We start from the raw sequence: 15,360 nt of genomic DNA, 5'->3' as shown, positions 1-15,360 counted from the left end.
CCAATTAAAAGATCTGAGTAGACACTTTTCTAAAGAGGACATACAATGGCCAATAGACATATAAAAAGATGCTCAATGTTACTAATCATCAGATAAATGCAAATTAAAACCACAATGACATACCACCTCACACTGTCAGAATGGCTACCATCAATAAATCCTCAAACAACAACTGTTGGTGAAGATGTGGAAAAAAGGAAACCCTCATGCAGTAAGGTGGGCATTCAGATCTGTGTAGTCACTGTGGAAAGCAGTGTGGAGTTACCTCAAAAAATTAAAAATGGAACTTTCTTATGACCCAGCAATTCCACTTCTGGGAATTTATCCAAAGAAACCCAAAACACTAATTCAAGAGAACATATGCACCCAGTGTTCACTGCAGCATTATTTACAATAGCCAAGATTTGGAAGCAGCCCAAGTGCCCATCAGTAGATGAGTAGATAAAAAAAAGCTGTGGTAGCGGGTTTGCCTCTGGAACAGAGCAACAGCCTGTAGACTGAAGGGTCCCAGGTTCGATTCTGGTCAAGAACATATGCCCAGGTTGCAGGCTTGATTCCCAGCAGGGGGCATGCAGGAGGCAGCCAATCAATGATTTTCTCTCATCCTTGATGTTTCTCTCTCTCCCTCTCCCTTCCTCTCTGAAATCAATAAAGATATATATATTTTAAAAAACTGTGGTGCAATTACACAATGAATAACTACTTGGCTGTAAGTAAGGAAATAATACTCTTTGCCACAGCATGAATGCATCTGGAGAGCATTATGATTAGTGAAATCAGCCAGTCAGGGAAAGACAAGTACCATATGATTTCACTCATATGTTGAATTTAATGAACAAAATGAACTAACAAGCAAAATAGAGACAGACTCATAGATATAGAGCAGTCTGACAGCTGGGGGTGGGGCTTTTGGATTTTAGGGGGTACGGGGATTGAGCAAAAATGAAACAAAAACAAAAACAAAAACAAACCAAACAACAGGAAAAACTCATGGACACAGACAACTGTGTGGTGAATGGGGAGGGAGGTGGAGGAGGGTACAGGGTAGATAAATGGTGATGGAAATAGACTTGACTTGGAGTGGTGAACACACCACAGTGTACAGCTGATGCGCTGTGGAATTGTGCACCTGAACCCTGTATAATTTTGTTAACCAGTGTCACCCCAATACATTCAATAACAAAATGTTTCACTGATGAAATGATGAGAAGTATGACCTCCATTTCTACCCTTTGGTTCCTAGACCTATGTATTCTGTTTGTGGGACAATGAGCAGCATATATTGGTTGTGGATTCAAAGAATACACTAAATTCTGTAGGCTCTCAGACCTCACAGAGTGTTGTTTCCTAACTGTTGCCATAACTAAATCGTCCATAGGCTACTGCACCCGTCTGTGAGGACAGATGTTTACGGTGTATGTGATAAGAACAGGGAAGCTCAGAGTCATTAGACTATTGTTTTACCTCTTCCATTGTCCAGAACCAATATTGTGTGGGATATTTCAGTGATGTATAACATGTATTGTGTGGGATATTTCAATGGTGTAGATAGGGTGTAAAGTGTTTATGGCCCTGCACTGAGTACCCAGGTATCCTGTTTTCAAGACACGGCCAGTCCGGGGAGGGAAATGGTGACGACACCTAGAGAAACCACCAAGGGCGGTGGGAGCCCAGAGGAGCCAGTGATCCCCTCTCCTCTGCGTATAGGCACATTACTATGGTTACACATGTGTGTGAGGAGCATGGGCACAGACGCATAGATAGGGCACACGTTTACACGTCCGAACATGGGCACTGTGTGCACACACGCTAAGGGTGGGTTCTGAGTCAGCAGCAGCCAGTGTGCTCTGGTGGAAGGAGCCCTGGCTGGGGGGTAGGTGATGGGGTTGAACTGCTGCAGCTCCCTCACACGGGCTCCCTGTGCCTGGGGCGTCCCTGGCCTCTCTGGCCTGGGGCCTCCTGCCTGGAAGGTGTGAACAGCATGCGCTCACCCAGCCTGGTCTCTGCGAGTGGAGATTAGTTCCTGGGTGGGGAGAGCCCAGAGCACCCCTGGCACACGGTAGGTGAGAGACACTGTAACGGACTTGGGAGCCAGTCCCTGGGAAAGGGCGTGGTGCCCTGTGCCCACCCGTGAATGTGGGGGCCAGGCAGGAGTGTGACCATGCTCACATCTGTGTGGAGTGGTCATGTGTCCAAGCTGGGTGCTGAGCTAGGTGGGCAAGGCCGTGGCCAGCCGCACCCAAGAGACCCCTGGCTGTAGGCGGTGCCACGAGGCGCTTTGGGTATGTTTACGCCCCCATGGCCACGGCCATAAGCTCCTGTGGGCAGCCCTCTCCCCTAGTTATAGCTCTCCACTTTGTGATAACGGCTCCCCCCCTGGACCCTTCCACTCCTGGGAGGACATGGCTTTCCCTGATGCAGTTCTTGGGTATCTATCCACTAGTAACCCTTCCTCCGAGTGGGTTCCCTTCACCCTGCTCACACTCGGAGAATCATGTCTCACTAGTGTATCCTCACGTGGCACATGGCGCGTGCCATCTGCTTTGGCGAGCGTTCTGATTGACACAGAGCGTGGATGAGAGTGAAAAGGAAAGGCGCGAGTACAGGAAAGAGTGGGTGAGTGCGATGTCAGTAAAGGCATGAATGGATCCGTAAATAAGTGTGACTGAGGGGATGACGGACAGAGCTGCTGTGTAAAACTTTTCCTATTTACTGTGCTAAGTGCTGTGGGAGCCACACTGGCCAGATCCAGCTTTGCTGTGGAATCAGGGCTGAGAAGGGAAGGGCAGTGGGCGGGGAGCACACACTGCAGGTTGTCCTTGAGGATGTGGTCTCAGGCGCTGTGAGCCAGAGATGTCCTGGCTGCCAGCCTGGCTGTTAAGTTGCAGCTAGGGGTGTGTGAAGGCCAGACTGGCGACATCAGAACCCCAAGGTTGGGGGTACAGATTCTGGAACCCCACCTCTGGAGTCCGATACAGTAGGTTGGGGAGGGGCCCAGGAACCTCTTTCTGCCTAGGTGGCAGGTGAACTTGCAGTCTGCCCAGGTGGGAGATGAGTGGACAGGCACAGAGAAATCACCGGGCCTGTGGCCACCCTCACCAAGCTGGGAGCTCATGCCTAGTGTGACCTGAGAACCCAGAGCGACAGTGTGGTACACAGGAGGAGAGACAGACACACAGATATGGGCTCCAATTCCAGCTCTGACCTTCCCCTAAGGTGGGGCGCAGGCAAAACCCTCGAGTGCTCTGCTTCAGGTTTCCACCTGCACCATGAGGAGATGCCACCTGTGGCCCAGGACCAGGGGAGAGGTGATAAGCTCCTCCCTGCAAAGCCCTGCAGCCAGGAAGGAAGGCTTGATGAAAATGGCAATCCTTAGAATGATTGAGCAATTACTAAGATGCAAAGATGTCTCCCAATGCTTGACATAAGTCTCTTTTCATCCCCACAAGCACCGTCTATGAAATGGGAGCTACGATCCTGGGGAGACTGAGGCTGAGAGAGTGGGAATGAGTTTCCAGGGCCCAAGGCAGCCTCTGAGCCTTGGAGCCTGCCCTCTTACCCCCCAGGCTAAAAATGGCAGCTCCCTCCCCTTGCTCCACAAAGGTTAAAACAGAGGGTAGAGCCAGTCCTGTGGGGATAAAGGCAGAACAAAGACCTCTGGAAGGAAGGAAGTCGGGAATGTATGTGAGCAGGGGCCTCAGAGAGTATGGGGCCTCAGTTTGCCCCTCAACTTCCGGACAGCTGGAGCAGAAAAGGGGGAGCAGGTGGCAGAATTCCCAAGTTTTCATTTTCTGGAAAGAAGAGGCACAGACACAGTCTAAGAGGACAGTTGTCTTGGGCTGAAATTCCAGAGGAGTTGATCTTATGGCCAGCTCAGCAAACATCCGGGCCCAGAGAGTCCTCTGTTTCCATGAGGCGCGAACAGCCTATTCACACACACATGTGATTCTGAGAGGCAGAGGGCAGAGGGGGCAGAAAACACATGAAATGCTATCCCAGAGGAGAACCCTGATGGACTGCAGTTTCCCACAGCCGTGAGGGGCACAGGAGAAACCCAGGCCCTGTCTGTGCGTCTGTCTCTCCACAACACACGGCACAGGCCTCTCTGGCAGGAGAGCCAGGCTGCTGGTCTACCTGGGACAGGACACGAGGCCTCAGGATGGATGGCGATGAGCCAGGGCAAAGGTGTGCATGAGGGCCGGCCTCCCGGAGCCTGGGAGTGAGGGAGGGCTGGGTCAGCCAGGCGGGGCAGGCTTGCTGGCAGAGGAGAGCAGGCAGAGCTGGCTCTGGGATGTGCAGAGGAAGGAGTGTGGCACTGGGGCAGGTGGAATGGCATTGCAGGCAGGAGGGCAGCAGGTGGTGCAGGGGTTCCCTCTCACCCTCCCCAGCTATTGTTCCTTTGGCTGTGCCCTGGCTTGGCTTCCTGCTGGTGAGCCCTCCACGCCATCCCTCCCCACCCATACAGGTGAGGCTGGCCCGCCCCCAGCCACAAGCATTGAGAAGGGAGAGACCTGTGTGCGAGTCACCTTCTGCCCCACCCTGAAGGACCAGGCTGCCTTCTCCAGCTTGGGCATCATGGCCGACTTTGTGGTCCAGTATGATGTGGTCATGGAGGACATCATTGGCGACGTGCAGGTAAGGGCCGGGGGGATGGGGAGAGCGTGAGCTCTGGAGTCACAGCCCCGGAGACAACCCGATTTCCACAAGTGACTCATGTCCTTCTTCCAGGGGAATAGTGAGGACCAGCAGGCCAGATCAGGAAGGTGTGTGACACGTGACGTCACGTGTGAGGAGGCACACGTGCTCCCCCGGAGCACTGGGGACCTGGAACTCTAAAAATTGAATCAAGCTCCAAATGCATCCCTTCTAATTAAATCAATCCATAGCCCACTCTAACCAGTCCATTTATTTAATTTAATTCATTTATTTTTAAATTATTTATTGTTGGAAGTATTACGTATGTCCCCCTCCCCCCATCACCCCCCTCCAGCCCATCCCTGCCCATAAGCAGTCCTTTTAGAAAGTGAGCTATTGGCCAGTCAGAGGTCTCTCACACTCAATGGCTCTCACACCTTCTGCAGCTCTGATATTCCCATGTTCTCTTGGACTTTCTGGCTATCTCCAGGTTTTAAAAACTCCTTTTGCCTCCTCAGAGCCATCTCCGCAAGCAGGGATCTCTTAAATCCTGAGCTCTCACAATCCTCCAAATAACCAGAGGTCCCCGGCACTACTGGACGGGCAGAGCACTGATCCCAGACCTGGCTTTGTGAGAACAATGACACAGCGGCCTCAGATGGCTGGTGCCCCTGCCTTTCCCACCACACAGCTCACTGCCTCCAGTGCTCACCGACCCTCCGCTGCCTCCCCACCACACCACACACCTCTCAATAAGCACCTGGACTGCCTTCATCTGTGTCTGAGCATTTCTCCTCTCTGCTGCCCTGGGGATGTCTTCTCCCTCCTTTCCCGACAGGCCAGTGTCCCCCTTGTCTCTAAAGACCTTTCTGAAACACCACCTCCCTGATGACCACACCACACTCACAATTCCTCTCTCTTCCTCGGGCTAATATGGTCTTTGGTGACACCTCCCCTCATGCGCCCATGTATTCAGTAACTCCTAGGTGGGCGCAACTCCACCGAGCAGAGCTACTCTAGCTCAGTGCTGTCCCCACTGACTCTGAGAACTCAGAGAAGCCTTGGACACACACGCTACTCTCCCTCCGGAAGGTCCTAGTCTTCAAAGGGACAGATACATGGAGCCTTCACATTCATAACACGTCCTAGTGTGTATAACCCTGGAATGGGCGATGTGTGTACGCCACTGAGAAGGGTTTGAAGAAAGCCTTCCCAAAGGGGTTGGCCCTCAATTAGCAAGGCAAAAAGGAACAGAGCCCGCCTCCACATGGGCAGGTAGGCTGATGGGAAGTGCATGCAGAGACAGGAGAGAGTGTGTGTACAGGGCCTCAGGGGTGTGGCACAGCCAGCCTGCTGTGTAGGGGGAATGACAGTCAATTGCCCTCTCAGAATGGGAGCAGAGGGTACCCTGCCAGTAGGTGGCAGCAGGGGCCTTGACCTGCTGTTCCATGGTGTGTGAGTAAAGGTATTTATCTGCTTCTTCATTCTCTACCTTTCCCCCCATTGCCTGGAGTAGAAATGGAGGTACCATAGGTGGGATTGGGCATTCCATGAGATGACCCACACTCTCATCCACTGTGTGCATCCCCTCACCAAGAACCCTCAATTCACCTCCCTTTCCCATTCAACTATGCCCAATTTCAAAGGCCAGCAACTCACTCTTTAGTCATTCAGTCAGGACTCCCTGGGAAGGTGATATGTGTCATGCCCACTGTTGGCCGATGTTGGAAACCTGAGGTGAACCACATACAGATCCTATTCACTGTCTTTGAGTGAAGCACAGAGAATCAATACTGACACAAGTTGAGAAAAGCTCTCTCAATGACAACACCAGTTCTGATGGAAGCCATCGAGAAAAGAGAAGATGGCTCTCTGGAGGAAGTACAGACTAACTTGGGACTTTTTAAAAATTTTATTGATTAAGGTATCACATATTTATCCTCAACCCCCCATTCCAATCCCACCCCCCCACCCCACTCATGCTGCCACCCCCCTATTGTCCTTGACCACTGGTTAAGCTCATATGTATGCACACAAGTCCTTTGGTTGATCTCTCCCTTTTATCCCCACCCTCCCTTTGAGGTCCAATAGGCTGACCCATGGCTCCTTATCTCTGGGCCTGTTCTTGTTCATCAGTCTATGTTGTTCACCATTTCCCCCAGATGAGTGAGATCATGTCCTACTGGAACTTGGGACTTGTTGTAACTTTGTCTTTAAGAATGTCAAGAAGTGCACCAAGTAGGAAGGGGGGCTTTGCATGAGACAAAGAAGGGGGCTGGAACTCTCCATGGGAGCATAAGGAACTCCAAGTGGATTGGAGTCCCAGAGCATAGGTTTCAGGCACAAGAAATGGCAAAAGCTGAGACAGAAAGTTCAAAGGCTGCAGGGGCAGAAAAGGAGCTCACCATTTGCCTTGAGGGGACCAGGCAGCCAAGAGAGGGAATGACATTATGAGACTTTGGTTGGAAAGGCCAGATCCAGCAGGAGCTGCCAAGACATATGGTTGGAAGGGGCCACGATAGAAGCAGGGAAACTTGACAGAAACCCCTGAGTTGGGCTGTGTGAGTTTGGGATTGAGAGTGGGGTGGACCTGAGATATCCAGCACAAGAAATGAGGAGCAGCTTGTAGCTGGTTGAGTTTGGGAAGGAGGGCACAGCCGGACTGAGGAGTGACCCTCGGGGTTGCATCTGGAGTGGCCATGTGGATGACGCTGCCTTCAATGACAAAGGTGCTCAGGGGAAGGATGGAGGCAGAGGATGAATTTATTGTTGGTCCAGAATCCATTGGAGGCCTCTTCAGACATCGAAGGGAACAGGTCCAATAGCGAGTGGGTGTGCAGCTGCAGAGGGGGAGGCGTGGAAAGCTGTGGGCAGGAGCAGGACTTGTGAAGTCATCAGTGGAGCCTGGGCAGTGGAAACCCAAGGGCTAGCCAGGTGACCCAGGGAGAATGTGCAGAGCCACAAGGGCGATCCAGGATGACAGTTGCTAAGGCCGAGATTCCACCCAAGGAGCTATTGGTCCCAACCCACCAGCTGCCAACAATCTGCTCAGAGCTGTAAATTCCCACCACTTCCCTCCATTGTGCTGCACAGACATAATCATTTTCTGGCATGCCATGGTTCAAACATATTGGGAGGCACTGCTGGAGAGACAGGGGGGAGAAATGCAGCCTATGAAAGACACTGACACACATACCAGAGATGGTAGGGAAATAAGGAGAGTTCACCATCTCAGATCCCTGGGTAAAAGTTTTGTGAAGAAATCAGAGAAAATAATCCATTGTGAATTCATCAGGGAGGTGCAGTTGGATGAAATGGAAATATACTCCCTGAGTTTGGATACCAGCTGGTCATTGTTGCCTTTGGTGAGAAAAAGCCATTGTGCGGTGGAGGTGAGACCCAGTCTGTGGTCAGTGGGGGAGTGAGAAGGAGATGAGAAGACCCTTATGAGTGTCCAAATCATTCCTGTGGCATGCTACAGGGGGAGACGCTGGCTTGCAGATGGGTGGGATTGGGATCAAGGGGGTTTGTCTTAGTGGATGGAAAACACATAAATATTTTTATTCTAAATTTGGAGTGTAGGGGCCTGGCCGGTGGAGCAGGTGCAAGATAGCCTGGGAGTCCATGGATCCAGGCCTGGATTCTTTGGACTTTCAGCAGAGAGAAGGGGCAAATAGCGATGTGAACCCTGAGCATGGGTAGGGGGCAGTGCAAGGAACATGGCCTGGTGTCCTGAATTTCCTCCATGAGGAAGGGAGGGAGACATGTCCTGAGAGAGGAAGGGCATGCCAGCTGAGGTGAGCGTGAGAGGCTGGTGACCTGCGCAGTGCCTCTGGCTTATAGGATGTGAGGTGCGGGGCCACCTGTGAGCCTGGAACCACGGAGAGAGGGGTGTGTGCTCTCTCCAGAAGCTCTCGCTTACGAGGCAGGGGAGGATCAGAGGAGGACGGCTGGCCTCTGCCCTTGGCTCGGCCAGGTGCAGGTGGTGGACCAGGCTTTGGGAAGCGCCGTAGGGTGCCGGGGGAAAGTGGACACAGGGCCTGCACATGTACTTGGGGATTAACTCAAAGGCTGGGGTGGGGGGAAGGCCCAGATGTCCTCCCCTGTCTTCTGAGGTCCCCTGAGAGAAGAGGACATGGTGTCCCCAGCCTCGTGATCAGAGGGTGCCTGCATGGCAGTGAGGAGAGGAAGCTGTTTACCCCAGGGCACAGCCACTTCAGGCTGCTGTGCAGCTCAGACCCTCAGCAAGCCCATTCTCCTCCAGGCTGAGCTGACACTGGTCCTGGGGGCCCTCCCAGCTCCCCCTCCCCTTCCCTCAGCTGTCCCAGCCCCCAGGCCCTGCAGAGGGAGATTGGGAGTAGGGGGAGGGGGCGGCAGCCAATCACAGCCCCCACAGCCTGAGGCATCTGCACCTGGTCTAACCAATCCCCTCTGCACAAGCAGCTCCCTCAGCCTCTGCTCCCTCCTCCCCTCCTGCTCTGCCCAGCAACAGCAGAAAGGAGCTGAAGGAGGAGAGGGAGGCCCTGCATACTCCCAGCCCCTGGCAGCCATGGAGCTGGGGAGCTGGGCCCCAGGCTCACTCTATAGAGGGAGGTTAAAACAATAGTTCCAGTTCCTGGAGCCCAGGCAGAAGGTCCCTAGGGGCCCTGGAGACTGTGCAAGCCCAGCTCTCATGGACAGGAACTCACATTTTACAGAGATCCTGCTCCTTGGAGCCCTGGGCCCCAAGCCAGTCTGCACAGCTCTGAGGCAGCTCCCAGGCTGACAGCCCGAACAGCAGAGACACAGTTCTGCTTGGAGAGATGGGCATGGGAGAGACAATGGCACCCACGCCCCTTTAACCAGACACAGTGAGAAGGCCTAGGCAGCAGAGAGGCCGCTATGGAGGAGACTTAGAGGGGCCTGATTTAAACCAGCTTTCACAGTTCTTGTGCTTTCCTTCCTTTGTCCAGATTTACGATGGCTATTTCATTCACTACTTTGCCCCCAGAGGCCTCCCACCTGTTGAGAAAAACGTGGTGTTCGTTATTGACGTGAGCGGCTCCATGTTTGGTACCAAGATGAAGCAGGTAATGAGCAGCCTGGTGACCTCTCAGACCTCTTCTTGTTAAGTCTGAGCAGCAGAGAGTGCTGCCACATGGGGTCCCTGGGGCCAGGGGCTCCATCATCCCATCACCCTTCGCTCTTATAGGCCTGGCCCCACTTTAGGCTCCTGGTACCTTACCTGTCAGGAGCCAGGTGGACCTGGAGCCGCAGAATATGAGGGCTGTTGAAACACTGAACTGTGGGGCCTGAGCCACTGAGACCCTGCACCACAAAACTCCTGGGCTCAGAAAGGCCCAGCATTGCTGAGTCTCTGAGCTAGAGTGTGCTGCTATCAGACTCCTGAGCCAAACAATAAATAAAACCTTAGTCATTTTAGACTCTGAACATTTCCAAGGCCACAGGCTTTTAAATTAATTTTTACTTCAACGCCAGAAAAATACAGTATGCTAGCATTGTAGTGCATAGAAACCATAGAGTCCTGTTCCATTTATACTTAAATCTTGTAGCCCTTCTCCCAAAGCACCCTTGAAACAGAGCCGTTGGCCCAAAAGATTTTGAATTTAGAGCCTGAATCCTTAATATTCTGGAAGCAGTATTTATAACCATAGTACTCTGGGTGTCTAGTTATAAGGTTCAAGTGTTCTGGGACAGGATAGCCTTTTTAAGAGTCTCATGCTCTACCGACTGGGCTAGCCGGGCACATAGGATAGCCTTTTTAGCTAAAACATTAAAGCCCAGTATTCCTGAGAGATCATGTGTAGGATGTAGGATCGATTGAGTTTTAGCATCATGGGTACCTGGATGTGGAAGTTCTCAGGAAGTCATGGGACATTAAGCTCTGTAATGTTAGGATTATTTGACCTCATAAAGCTCAAAATCTCTAAGCCCACATATGTTAAAGTTATAATGACCTTTTAGTGTCTGAACCATTGTATTTTTAGATAATGCTGTCTTCTCCTATGTCCAGCCTAATGTGAAATCGCTCTTTTAAGTAGTACTTAATTTCTGATATTTAATTTTTTTAGTTTCAGAAAGCATTGTGAGTGAATTCAAAGACATGTCCCTAGAGAGTTTCTCAACTGAGGCAAAAGACTCAAAATAGTGAAAATAATATAGTAAAGTGTTGGAAATGTATAGCAGAAAGACGAAGAAAATATATTAACCTATAGATTCTAATAGCTGAGAGAATATCAATTAGGGAAAACAAAAAAACTACATTTACTAGTAGGTACACCATCTGTAAACTGTTGAAAAGCAATGGAAATGACAAAAATTAATAGCATCATGAAAGAGAAGTATTATCTTTTAGGGATAAACAATTCCTCTTATAAATGAACTTTGAAAAGAAACTATGGAAACTAGTAGGGATTGGAATTACTTTTTTTAAAAGTATATTTTATTGATTTTTTTTATAGAGAGGAAGGGAGAGGAATAGAGAGTTAGTACCATAGATGAGAGAGAAACATGGATCGGCTGCCTCTTGCACACCCCCTACTGGTGATGTGCCCGCAACTAAGGTACATGCCCTTGACTGGAATTGAACCGGGGACCCTTCAGTCTGCAGGCTGACGCTCTATCCACTGACCCAAACTGATCAGGGCTAGAATTACTTTTTTAAGAAGTTAGGAAATAAAGTAACTGGAGGTAGTGTTGTACGCCCACAAAAAATATGTTTAAAAAATTAATGTAAAACATTATGTTTTCTGATACATCATGACAAATACTAATAGAATTTAATTCCCTCAAACTACATAATGTATTAAAGAATGCTCTTTAAACTAAAATGAAATGAACCAATATAGATAAACAGAATTATAGGAAGGAGTGAAGCTTTCTTGGAAAATATAAGTACGTACATATGTTAATATAAAGAATATTGACTGTTGTAACACTATTTTTATAGCATGTAGAAGCAAAAGATATTAAAGCAATAGTGTAAAATGCATAAAGGAGGTAAATGGAGTAATATAATAGTTTTATGGTTCTTTCATTCTTTGGGAAGCAATTAGGTTACTAATTGAAGGTACACTATACTAAGAAAAATGCATCCTATCTCATAAAAGGGTAATATACAAATTAACTGTCACTCCGTCACAAAGATGGTGGTGCCCATAGCCACAAGATGGCGGCACCCAGACCCCTCAGCCCCACCAGAGTCCCCCAGTCCTGGGGGTGGGGTGGCCGTTGAGAGCAGGCAACATGAGCTGCCTGGTGGAATGCTTGTGTCGTTGCCATGGCGATGAGGCAAGTGTTCTGCCCTGGCCTCAGAGGGCCTCTCGGCAGTGGGTGGGGAGTGGCCGGGGAGGAATGCTTGCTTTGTCACTGGGGTGATGAGGCAAGTGTCCCACCTGGCCCTGGAGGGCCTCTGGGCCACCGAGAGCCTCTGGGCAATGGGCACTGAGTGGCCAGGCCCTGCAGAGAGCTACTGGCGCACAGATTTGTGGGCAGGGCTACTAGTATTTTAATATTTAGGGTAAACAGACAACAATATCACATTATGTAACTAAAAAAGTATAATTAATGAGATAAAATGGAACAATGTAGTACCTATTAATCCAAAAGGGAAAGATTACTTTAAATAAACTATATATATTGATTTCAGAGAGGAAGGGATAGAAAGACAGAAAAACATCAATGATGAGAGAGAATCATTGATCAGCTGCCTCTTCCATGCTCCCTACTGGGGATCAAGCCAGCAACCCAGGCACATGCCCTGACCCGTATTTTCCGGCGTATAAGACGACCCCCTAATTTTACAGTTAAAACAGGTTTAGGCCTATATTCGCTGTATAAGACTACCCCCCACTTTAAAGAAAAGACTTACTTTGCCTTCAAGATCTGCAGGTAATTTTTGTGCAATTTTGGTCTTTTGCCCCTGATTTTCGGTTGACTTTTTTTTGGTTTCAAAGTCGTCTTATACGCCAGAAAATATGGTAGGTATTGAACTATAACCTCCTAGTTCAAACACTGAGCCATACTGGCAGGTCTGTTGAGAGTTTTTGATTACTGCTTCTATTTTGTTGGATGTAATTGGTCTATTCAGAGTTTCTGATTTCTCTTGATTCAGTCTTGGGTGCTTCGATGTTTCTAGGAATTTATCCATTTCTTCTAGATTTTCCAATTTGGGCATATTATTGTAGTATTTTCTCATAATCTTTTGTATTTCTGTGGTGGCAGTTGTTACTTTTCCTCTTTCATTTCTGAGTTTATTTATTTGGGTTCTTTTTTTCTGGATGAGTTATGGTTAAAGGCTTATCAAACTTGCATATCTTTTCAAAGACCCAGCTCTTTATTTCATTGATCTTTTTTTATTTTTTTTTAGATTCTATTTAATGAATTTCTGCTCTGATCTCAATTATTTCCTTCCTTCTACCCACTTTGGGCTTTATTTGTTCTTTTTAATGTTCATTTAGGTGAAAGGTTAGACTGTTAATGTGAGATTTTTCTTGTTTCTTGAGGTAAACCTGTATTGCTCTGAATTTCCCTCTCAGACTTATTTTACTGTATCCCATACATTTTGGGTTGTTGTGTTTTCATTTTCATTTGTCCTATGGTATCTTTTGATTTCTTTCTTGATCTTATTGTTAACTCTTTCATTGTTTACTATCATGTTATCTAGCCTCCAGATGTTTGTGTGCTTTTCAGTTTGTCTTATAATTGATTTATAATTTTATAGCATTGTGATTGGAGAAGTTATTTGAAATGATTTAAATCTTCTTATATTTAATGACGCTTGTTTTAAGGCCTAATATGTGCTTTATCCTGGAAAAAGTTCCATGTGTACTTGAAAAAATGTATATCCTGCAGTTTAGGGTGTAATGCTCTGAAAATATCAATAAATCTATCTGATCTAATGTGTTGTTTAAAGCTTATACTTCCTTGTAGAATTTGTTTTTTGGTCTGGAAGATCTATACATTGATATCAATGGGGTATTAAAGTCCCCTACTAAAATTATAATACTGTCAATATATCTCTTTATGTCCATCAATATTTGCTTTATATATTTCTATGCTCCTATGGGTGCATAAATGTTTACAAGGGTTACTTCCTGTTGTTAAATTGATCTCTATATCAGTATGTAATGACCTACTTTATCTATTGTTTTAAGTAGCTATTGTTTTAAAGTCTATTTTGATCAGAGGCCATGGATATTGACAATAGATTGGTCTGTTTTATTCTGTCTTTTTCCATGATTGTATCTACTGCCTTGTCTTGATTTATAAGCAAAACTTAGAAAACCTACAAAAATGTGTTTTGTAGTTTATCTAGGAATAATACAGAAAATATTGCTGTTATTTTTGGTGAAGAAAGTCAATTTTGTACAGTTTATTTCAACGTAAATAAAATGTAAATTTGTTTTAAAAAATAGTCTATTTTGTCTGACATAAGTATTGTTACCCCAGCTTTTTGTTTCATTTGCATGAAATACCTTTTTCTATGCCTTTACTTTTAGTATGTGTGTCTTTCATTCTGATATGGGTGTCTTATAGACAGCATATATATGGGTCTAGTTTTCTTATCCATTCAGCTATCCTATGTCTTTTGATAGGAGCATTTAATTCATTTAAAGTGTTTATTGATAGATACATGTTCATTGCCATTTTATTCTTTATAATTTTATTTCTTTTCCCCCCCTCTCCCCCTCCTCTTCTTTCTCCTCCTCTTCCTCTTCCTCTCCTTCTAGAAGTCCCTTTGACATTTCTTGTAATACTGCTTTGTTTGTGATGAACGACACTAGCTTGTTCTTGTCTGGAAAACTCTTTATTTCTCCTTCAATTTTCAATGATAGCCTTGCTGGGTAGGATAGTTTGGTTGTAGGTCCTTGTTTTTCATAACTTCGAATATTCATGCCAATCCCTCTGGCACAAAATGTTTCTGTGGGAAATCAGCTGACAATCTTATGGGAGCTTCTTGTGTAGGCAACTAACGCTTTCTCTTGCTGATTTTAAGATTTTCTCTTTTTAAACTTTGACATTTTATTTTTTTCTTTATTGATTAAGGTATTACATTGGCATTTTAATTATGATGTGTCTTGTAGGCATATAGATAAAAGGAACACGACAGAGAACCCAGAAATTGGCCTAACACATTATGCTCAATTAATATTTGACAAAGGAGGCAAGAGTATACAATGAGTAAAGATTGTCTCTTCATTAAATGGTGTTGGGGAAATTGGACAGGTTCATGCAAAAAATAAAAAATAAAACTAGATCACCAACTTACATCATACACAAAAATAAACTCTAAATGGATAAAGGACTTAAATGTAAGCTGTGTTACCATGAAGTTCCTAGAAGAAAATGTAGGCAGCAAAATCTCAGACATGTCAAGTAGCAGCATTTTCACAGATACACCTCCTAGGGCAAGAGAAAAAAAAAAAGTGGAACTATATCAAACTAAAAATATTCTGCACAGCAAGATAAACCAGTATCAAAATGATAAGGGAACCCACTATATGGGAGATCATACTTGCCAATGATACATCTGTTAAGGGGTTAATTTCCAAAATATATAAAGTAACTCATACAACTCAACAGAACGAAGACAAACAACCCAATTAAAAATGACAGATAATCTGAATAGATACTTCTCCAAAAAGAACATACGAATGGCCGAGAGATGTGAAAAAATGCTCAATATCACTAATCATCATAGAGATGCAGATTAAAAGCACAATG

This window comes from Pipistrellus kuhlii, unplaced genomic scaffold (genome assembly GCF_014108245.1).
Source record: "Pipistrellus kuhlii isolate mPipKuh1 unplaced genomic scaffold, mPipKuh1.p scaffold_m20_p_51, whole genome shotgun sequence".
Taxonomy (NCBI): domain Eukaryota; kingdom Metazoa; phylum Chordata; class Mammalia; order Chiroptera; family Vespertilionidae; genus Pipistrellus; species Pipistrellus kuhlii.
The sequence above is the reverse complement of the archived record's forward strand: the minus strand, read 5'-3'. Positions refer to the sequence as shown.